The sequence below is a fragment of the Lampetra fluviatilis genome, chromosome 7 (assembly GCF_964198595.1).
Source record: "Lampetra fluviatilis chromosome 7, kcLamFluv1.1, whole genome shotgun sequence".
NCBI lineage: Eukaryota > Metazoa > Chordata > Hyperoartia > Petromyzontiformes > Petromyzontidae > Lampetra > Lampetra fluviatilis.
This window is the reverse complement of record NC_136281.1, coordinates 14,903,764-14,913,864: the sequence shown is the minus strand read 5'-3', so window position 1 is coordinate 14,913,864 and position 10,101 is coordinate 14,903,764. Positions and strand designations below refer to the sequence as shown.

The 10,101-nt window shown below is 48.8% G+C and overlaps 1 long non-coding RNA gene across 1 annotated transcript; it reads right to left on the bottom strand.

Annotated features, from left to right (window-relative positions):
- Positions 1 to 544: 544 nt before the first annotated feature.
- LOC144933308 (uncharacterized) lies at positions 545 to 6,363 on the bottom strand. Its single transcript, XR_013637012.1, has 3 exons — positions 5,801 to 6,363; positions 3,191 to 3,314; positions 545 to 567 (listed from the first exon to the last, which is right to left on the bottom strand). It is a non-coding gene; the product is annotated as an uncharacterized LOC144933308 (long non-coding RNA).
- Positions 6,364 to 10,101: the final 3,738 nt, after the last annotated feature.

The window sequence follows — 10,101 nt, the reverse complement described above, 5'->3', positions numbered from 1 at the left end:
CGAGGAGATGGGTAACCAGCGCTACGCCCGTCCGCCTTTGTTTCCCGAACGGCAATGTGTACACACCGCACCAGGTACTCGTGTGAGACTGAGTCAACTTAGGGGAGATCCAGCTAACCGGTTCAGATAATCCTCACCAGTATCGACCGTCAGCGGGAATGGAACTCGAGGTCGCCCGGTTCGTAGCAGCGCACAGCGTGTTGACCACTGCGCCACCGCTCCCCGCACAGACGAGCGCTCGCGCGAAACAAAATAGGAAAACGCGCGTGCGCATTTGCACACGGGAAATATAAAGCGAATGTAAATAAAAAAGAACTCGCGGGGTTCATGGAAAAAGCCCGTTAATCCCGGCACCGTAGACACAATCGGGCGCTTTAAATGAGCCAACGTGCAAGCACCCATTCGTTGTTGTTGTTGTTGTTCCTGCTTACGGCTCTTGCTGTTTGCCTCCCCCGCCCCCGTGTCCCCCCCCCCGTGTCCCCCCCGTACACCCCCCCCCCCCCCCACCGCTCTCCATCAATCAGAGGAGACGGCGTCTCTCAGAGGCAATTACGAGGACGTGCCCCCCTACAAAAAAAAACAGATGCGCACGCAAACACAAAAAAACACACACAATTAATTTGTCGCGCTCCGGCGGTTGAATGGGGAAGGTCATTGTCGCTAATTGAATACAAGATGCACCCCGGTTTTTGTTTGCTCGCCGAACAATCGAAAAGGAATGGGAGAAATGGGATTCTGTGGGACATCATTAATTCAATCTATATTAATTTTACTTGTGATAATGACTTTTATTTCGCGGGGCAAAATCATTATATTATTGCGCAGAGGATATGCGCTCGCGCTCTCTCCGCCGAAACCCCCAACCACTCGTGCGGTTAGGTCCCTGGCACCGCAAACAAATTACCCCCAGACAGCCCCCATGCCTCGCGAAGGTGCGTGTGTATATACGTGGCGCGGTAGTGTAGCTAACAGCACTTGTCCCATCAGTCTGTTAAGGCTACTCGGGGTGTCTTTGTCTTGTGTGTGTGTGTGTGTATATATAAACTACACGCACTGCCCATGTGCGGCAAGACAATATTCGAACGACGCAGAGAAGTGCTGATGGCATTAGCTTCTTTTGGTGCCGCTGTTTGTTTCGCTCAAATCATCCGTGTCCCTTACCAGAAATATCAGCCGCCGTCGCAGTCACTTGCGACGTGACATTTCTGTTGGATGTTTTGCGCGCGCCTCCCCCCCCCCGCCCCCCCCCCCCCCCCCGGTGGTCGCGAGTGAATTCCTCCTAATTTGTCGGTGACCTTTTAGATGCGCGGGAGGGAAAAAAATGGCAATTTGACCTTTGAGCTCGGCCTGTTTTTGCAAAGCGGATTTTCCAGGAGCGGTCTCGGCTGGCTCCAAGAGCGCTAGCGCGAGAACAAATGGCAGATTAGGGACGCGGGCCGTAATGAAGCGATAGCGTAACCGCACGCACGCGCACGCACGCGCACGCACGCGCACACGCGGCCGCGCGCGCGAGAGATGTAATTCTCGCCGCGGCGTCTTCCTGTGTTGGCTCGCGCCTGATAATTCGTTATCGTTGGAGTACAAAGCGGACGGAATGGGGGGAGGGAGGGGGAGGGCATCTGTAAATTATAGCAAACGCGCATTAAGACCGTGAGGTCACGATGTGCGTATGTATGTTGAACTTATTTCAACCAACCCTGCTAATCGGAGGTACGTGGGGGGTGGGGGGGGAGAGGACATCAAACCAAACACGTAAAGCAGTTGTTGGGAAATTAGTTGAAATCCAGAATTTGTTTTTAAACAAACAGTACCCAACATTGCGTTTGTGAGCTCCGTGTCACATCACTATAACTCCCCGTTTTGCAATGTCTCGAGACGACAGTCTCTATGATAAGCCCTGAGAATGTTAGCGTGTCTCGACTCGGTCACCGAATCAGCGATGAACTGCGTGACAGTGAATGGGTGTCAGAGCATTTCATGGTCATAATAATAATATTAACAATATTGCATGTCAAATAACATGTTGTATGTATATTGCGTCTCAATCGACAGACGCCATAAAATAATACTTAGTTACATTAAATAAGTGTGGCGAAACATAAGATAACATAGGAATTATAGCCACAGTGACGGAGCTCTCATAAGAGTCACAATTAAAACGTAACATGAAAGAACGTATGAAAACTGGGTAAACATTGGATGAAATATTAAAACCAGTTCCGACATCACGGCCATGTGGCACCTCCATGCTATGTGTATCCCATTACGCCGAGACGAACTTGCCCGTATTCTCTAATCCACGTGTTCCTCTTCCTGTCGCTCGGTGTCATTCCAAGCACGCGTGTGTTACAGTTTTTTTGCATGGCCACAGTCAAACGTTTCCCGATCCATTTGTCTCATCGGGCAAATTGTTGACAAAACAATCTCCCACGACGGCCTTCGTCCAGCAGTGGATTTTCAATTTGCTGCAAGTGCAATGTTTATTCAGGATCTAGAATGTATCTCAATTGCTAAGGTCTATTAGGACTGAACACCGTTGGGCACTTTCAAATGCGGCCGTCTGGAATGCTCTTCCTTGGGAAATTAGGAAGCCACTGGAGCAACGCACTTTTAAATCTAAATTGAATACGCATTTCTCTAGAGGAAGAGGAAATGACGGGGCCAAGATGTCAGGGGATGAGAGGGCCATGCTGAGATGAGAGGGAGAAGTGGAAGTGAGCTGCACGGAGTGGCGTCTGTTTTCAAAGGGGGCGGGGGGAAGAGAGGGATTCAGAGTGATGTAGGGAGTCACGTGATTTAGGAGAGGCTTGAGCTGACTAAGACATATAGATGGGCATTGCAGACCTCAGTGAAACACCAATTATCTGCATCAATAAATATCCGTTGTTTGACCATACTTCACCACGCTGGTTAGTGCGTGTTGGTGAAGGGGAATCCAGGACCGGTTCAGATATCACCCGCCAATGATGATGTTAGCCTTGGCCAGGAATTGAACCGAGATGGGCCACGGTTCACAGTGAAGTGTGCAAAACCAAACGCGCCAATTTCTCCCCTCACGCACCGGCCGCGTTCGAAATAAATTTGAACAACGCTTCCAAGGAGTCGTGGAGACCCATGCCATTCCATAGCAAAAAAACATAAATAAACACGTAAAAAACACTCAACACATTCGTCAATAACACCGCCTTACAAAGACAACGTAGAACACGTTTCAGCCACGGGATAAGGGGCCTTTCTTCGCAGCACAGAGGGCCCAGAGAGAGATATTGAGTTTCTCTGGCCATTCCGTCGTTGGGATTCCCAAACAGTAACATCTGGAGGAAGACAAAGGTGGGTGGTGGGGGTGGTTGTGGTGGTGGTGGTGGTGGGGTTAAAGAAAGAGAGAGATATGAAGGAAATAAATAAATAACTTCGCACCACTCCCTCAATTAAATCGTCCGCCTAATAGAGTTTGAGCGGCCCGGCGCTCTTTAGCGCGAGCAATAATCTAACGGCGCAAATGTTTGAAAATCCGCTGGGTAAATTTGCGCAGTGTTTCGCGGCGACGGCTGCTCATTAAGGGTGGAGTCCCCCCTCCCACCACCCCCCTCTTGTCACGGAGCGATTAGCTTGGAGAGTCCTGGACAGAGGGCGACGGACGCTCTCGGCAGCCTACACCGAAGAGCCCCCACACCGCACACCCCCCCCCTGTCAAGGCGCGCGTGACAACATAATCTAATTTTACAAGCAGCCGACACACAGCGTAAGGTGTCTCGCAGTGGGGGGGGGGGAGTGTTTAAAATATAAATGTATAAAGAATTCAAATCACACGGCGTTTTCGTCCTGAATCTCCGATTAGCAACACGTGCGGTGCGAAAGAAGTTCAACGCACATGCGTTCCGTAGTGAAAAGTAATGATGACAATGTTCTATGGTTCTTTCGATAAAGTCACGTAGATGGAAGGATAAATAATAACAATAAAATAATACAAATGAAAATAAAGTGAATACAAAATAATAAAAATATCACGACGTTTCGATCGCAACACAAGCAATCGAAACGTGATATTTGTGTATTTTTTTGTATTCTTTATTTGTATTGTTATCATTTTATTGTTATTATTTTTTCTTCTATCTACGTGCCGTTGCCGAAAGAACCATATAATATTAATTCCTGCAGTCACGAAACTTTTAAGACTTTTTATGATGACAACATTACAGCCCTTTCCCAATCCACTGTTGAATGAAGGCATATCCCCGGGGCTTTCGCCATACTTCACCACGCTGGTCAGTGCGCGTTGGTCAAGGGGGTGTTGGTGGGCCCGAGGACTGTTTTTTAGATATCACCCATCACTGAAGTGAGTCGTGGCTGGGAATCGAACTCAAGATCAGTGCTAACATACGTTAGCGTCTCGGCTGACACGTACACAACACACCTGCCAGCACTTATAGGTGCTAGTGTGGCGGTGCAGTGGTTAGCGCACTACTTCCGCTACGAACCCCGCGATCCAAGTTCGATAACCCGCCCACGGCCAACACCAGTGACGATTATCTGCACCGGTCCAGCGCCTCCCACTGGGTCGACTCAGCCTCAGATGAGGCCACTAGGGAGACAAAGGTGGCCAGGCGTGGTGGTGGCGGCGCGTGGTGAGTGCACTGTGCTACGACTCAAGCTCACGGCCAAGAAATAAGCAGTGGCGAATATTTGAATCGGGGCCAGGAGGGTATCCCCTAGGTCTACTCAGCCTTAACTAACTATCTGGTGCGGTGTGTAAATCAGTGGGGAAACAATGACCGCCGGGCGTGGTGCTGGTCACTCCCCACACCACCGCCTCCCCTTCGTGTGCCGTGCGGGTCCTTGTTCATAGGTGCTCGCGAACTGCACTTGCCTTAAGGCTGTGAATGACTAGACGGGTCATCTTTGTTTGTGTGCGTCGGTGGTGCGAGGGAAATTAAGGACCCTAAGTAAAAACACCTATTTGGGGGGGCCTCAATAAACATTTCTGAACTGACACAGTTGTGTGAAATATTGACGGTAATAAACTAACGTCAACTAAATTATGTTTAATAGTGTTCGTAAAATTATTCTGTTTTATTTTATCTTATTCTGTTCTAAGTCTGATCTGATTTTGGTGCACCCCAATCACTACCCCAACCCTCCTTAACCACTTCCACCTGTCCTCCTAACTGCCACCATAACGACACCACCGCCACTTTTAACAACAACCGCACCCTTTATTGTCACCACTATCATCTCACGTACAATTCCATGAGTATCGTTAAAGCGCCTTGGACTATATGGTTCTACGTAAGATGAGATTTTGTCTTGCATCTGGGGGTGGGCGCTTTGTTAAAACTTTGGCTCCTCGGCGTTTGCATCCTTTGCTCATTAAGGACCTCGCGCCGCGAACGCGTGCGTCGCACGCAATCGTGAGCCGACGTGAGAACAAGGCGATTGAAAGTGACCGTGGGTTTTTGTTTGTTTGTTTGTAGTCACAGGCGCCACAACAAAGCATAAGCCCGAGCCGGTGCGTCGGCCGCATCTGTTTCTAGGTGGCCAAGCGTAGCCGCTGGGACCATCGTATCAATGGTTCTCCAGCGCATTGGAGGTGCTGTCGATGGACACAATATGATCGCGTGCGGTTGTGCCAATAACGTAAAACTCACGGATTGTACCGCGTGGTGTACGGCATGATGATGGCACCGTGCCACTATACCGTGGTGCCGAACAACACGCGTTGCACAACCCTAACAACAACAACCGCCATTCGCCACTAAGTGGCGGTGACGTCACCACGACGCTTGTGCCAGGCCATGTGCACCTTTGAGGCCACGTGAAGTGTTGAACGCCCGCTGGCAGGAGGTCACGGGGCAGACCCAGGTGTCACGGGTCGACTGACTGAATGACTGAGATGACTGGCTGATGCACCACCTGTGCCCCCTACTGTGCCAACTTGCTGTGCTTTAGCCACCCGGCGCTCCGCTCGTTGTTGTGAGCGTCGCTCCTCCGCTCTCCGTTGTTGTTGGAGGACGACTGCCTCCAACTGCCCAGTAGCGTCCTTCACGAGCCTCCTCCACAGAGGCCGATCTTGACACCGCTAACAACCCTAAACACACACAGGGAAGAGATGCACAGCACGGCTGCGAAAACACCTTCGCAGTCGTATCCACGAGACGAGTCGCACAGGCCATTTTTTTAAATCGTGGTGGATGATGTCAGCCTTCTCGTGGCCCACCCGGCTACGGGAACGAGGTTTACGACGAAGTTCATAACAAATGACAACGCCAAGGGAGCCGTAGCATCGCCAGTCGACCCCTGGGTTACAGCAGAAACAACTAAGCCTGGCAACAAAGGTCTTCCTCAGGGCCATACGAGACGACCCATGCCCCAACCTCCTCCCCCCCTTGGTTCGTCGATGCCATGTAAATGTCGAGGGCCGAAAACAGATGTCCTCGCAAAGATCCTTCAAGCAAGAAGCCATCGGCAACCTTGCTGTGTTCTCTCATTTAAAGGAGTAGTGGACGAGATCCACTCCGCTTCTCAACAGACAATTGAATTTATATAACAAATAGAAAATCGCATCTTTCATCTGCTGGTGTTATTCATCCATACGAAAGAAGGAGACGAGTGTTTGAACAAGTGGTGGTCAAGAAGTACTCGTTTCATTCACGAGCCCGTTGTCGTGATAGATGAAATGCTGTTGCCAATAACATCTGGCAACCCAGCTATACTTCCATAATATAGGGGTTTTTTTTGGTTTAGATCACGTAAATTGTTATGCAATTTAACCCAAAAAAAACATTTACGCGATCTGACCTCCAAAAAAAACCTGTATTATGGATGATATTGATCGCGAAAGCTTACATATTAAACCAGCTATACTTGTTTTACACGCGTAACTCTGCTGATGGTACCCAACAGAGTGCACCGGTTTAAACAATATCCGCTGGACACCATGCGCCTGGAAGGTCAAAGGTCATTTACGGAGAGAAAACAGAGGTCGGTTTAGATGCCAAGAAAACTACTTTAAGAGATGGCTTTTAATGAAAAAAATTCTAACGAATTTGGCGATCCACTGCTGCAGGCCTCTCCGTCCCATGCCAGCAGTCATGGGGTTATTTTATGACTATACTTCACCACTCTGGGCTCTCTAATGCACCACGGATCGGTGAAGGGTTGGCGCAGGGGCCCCACCGAGGAGTGGTTCGGATATCGCCGCACACTGACGCGAGCGATGGCCCAGGAATCAAACTGACGACACTTGGATTGACAAGGCAGCGCTCACAGCGGTGACACCGCCCCACCCTGAAAGAATTGAGGTACAGGCACCACAAATGAGCTTGCGCTGAGATTCTGATTGCCTCGTACGCGCGACATAATGCTATTGTCATCAAGGCCATGGGATTCATTTTGTGACGCGTCCGATTTTGCAATAGAATAAGCACATTACTTTTGTGTGTATGTTAAGTAGCCCTTGATATAAACTGTTTTCCATTATACAAAATGCAATATAACGTCGGAGCAATGTACAGGATACGTGTGTCTAATTGCACTGTCGCATTCCATTTCGAGCACCCCAGCACTTATTTGTGAAGAGATGCATTGTATCATAGCGCCATTGAATTCTGCTCGTCTAAAAGTGCACTTAAAAATATAAAATGCAATTATTAATGAAGGCAGTCATTTGGCTTTAAGTAACAAAAAAAATTCGCCCGTGGACTGCAACTGTCATACTTTTCACGTGCAATTTGGCATTCCATATGATGGCTATAACAGTGACAACGTCCTTCACTTACCAAAAAAAACATAATCAGCCATGGTGTGTCGACCGCCGGATGGCCTCCCCCATTCCATCACCATCTCTCACCTCCGAATAGCGCAGTTGACTGCTACGTACGGTGCGAAGGAAGTTCATCATACACACCATAGGTCACAATCTATGTCACGCCTGCACGACCTGACCTCGTCGCTCCGTCTCTGCTCTCATCCTCTTGACCGCGTTCTCGCTTTTTGGCTGCCATTGTCACTATTCTCATCCGTCGGCCATTACCATAACCCAAACCCCATCTCCAAGTCCACTTACGTCAATGCGATGTCTGTAACTTGTCTAATCCCTCCCCCTCCCCCCCCAATGATCCATGCGCTCCACTGTCTCTCGGTGTAATTCCAAGCATGTAACTCGCCACTCTTGTGTGTCCTTTTCAGCTTTTTTTGTTCCAAATGCTTTGTCAGTGGCTGTCTTTACGGACGTATGCCACGGCAGGCAACGTGCATTGATTCAGAACTGCCTTTGGAGACGCATTGGTATGTTGCCTTTCATTCTAAAATTTTATTTCCCCAAAGCACTCCATCCTGCTTCTATTTACCTCTTTCTTCCATCATTATGATTTAAATCCGTCTTACGTAATTGCCCTAGATAAACAAACATCTGTGTCCCTGCGACAATTATTTTCTTGTCTTTGGCGAGAGAAAGCGTCACCGAATCTCGTTTTTGTAGTTGCATCCAGGATGGTTCGCTTGCATTTGGATGTGTGGCCAATGCGTGTTTGGCATGTGCGAGTACCTGGAGTAAACACACACACATACGAGGGAATATCGCTTAAAGTTGCGCACAGACAGATGCAATAATTCATCTAATGTATTGAATACGTCAAAGGTACCAGCAACAGCCGGAGCAGAAACAGCAAAAAAAAAACAACCCATGCTCGGAATTTCGGAATTCACATTAACACAAAGAATTACATGGCGGCTAAACTACAGCGTCAAGATGGTGATAAGAAATGAACAAATGGAAACCGCACATTGCGTTCAATTGCAAAGTGCTGCAGGGCTGTGAGCCGCATTATGGCTTTAACTGGGGGCTGCAGGGGAAAAAAAAGAGGCTTGGCTTGAAAGTCGAAGAGATAATCTCCTGTATCATCACCTCGGGCCCAAACAGGCTGCCTGATCCGTGGGCACACATGGGACGCGACACGTCCGTTCGCTCTGCCAATGTCCTAATCACGCAGCGCCGGATCGTGCGCACGAAATGAAACAGTCGCGCGCGAAGCGGCGTGGCTATCCGAACGCCTATTATTATTATCGCGGGCGCCGGCAAAATCCGCCAACCGTTTGTGAGGCACACAATCCTATCTCTGTTCCATCTGCCCCTGGGACGTCCCAGAACGCTTTTTGTGTGCGCGGTGTGTGTGTGTGGACAAATCCCAAGCCTGCTGCCACATTTGCGCATGCTGCAGCAATGCAGAAGTGACATTGAGCCTCGCCAAAGCAATTCCTCCCCCACCCGCATCTCCACGCCTCGTGGTTGCGGCTTGCAAAAGTCGCTTGCGTTGGAGAGCTTCGCTCTCTTCAAGATGGAGAGCGAGCCGAGTGTCAATTATTGGCGCTTATTATTAGGGGCCTTGCTTTTGCCTGAGCATTCTTCTCGGGGCTAATGTGCCATCAAGGTCCTTCCAAATGGCGTCTGAGAAAGACAACTGCATTGCTGGTCACTGCGGAGAGCTCATATTACCAATGAGCATGCTTTCGTAATTGTTCCATTTCATCTCCGTGAAACAATGTTTTTTTTCTTCCCGGGTTTCCGTAGCCACCCACCCAACCCCTTACGAGACCTCTGATCAGTGCCCTACCTTATTACAGACCAATTCAGACCTTATTGGTCACCCCGTGCCCTTATAAATCTCAACGTTCATCCTACAAAGAGTCCTATCACAAGGGTGAAACACAACACAAATAGTCAAAAAAATATTTTTGCCCGTATTTGAAACGGCTGTACGCCGTATGGACCTGAAAACTCAATTCTCCTGTACAAGAATACGGGGTAAACCGTGTGGGTGAACAGGGATGTAAGATCACGAACCGGTCTAAATTATTGCATTCAGTACAGAAGCAAAACAAAATGACACGCAGCGGTGTAGAGTTGAGCAATTACTACTTTTTTTTAAGTATACAAACTCAACAAAAACACATCGCTAGTGCGGTAACATTTTCCAACGGATCACGCTTGCCATTCACGAGTTTGGGCTGTTTGACGCCACTTTAATCAACGAAGCACAGCTGTGATGATTTAAGATATATATAATTTTTCTCTCCCTCTGACATTGCCAAGGGTCCCTTCAAGGT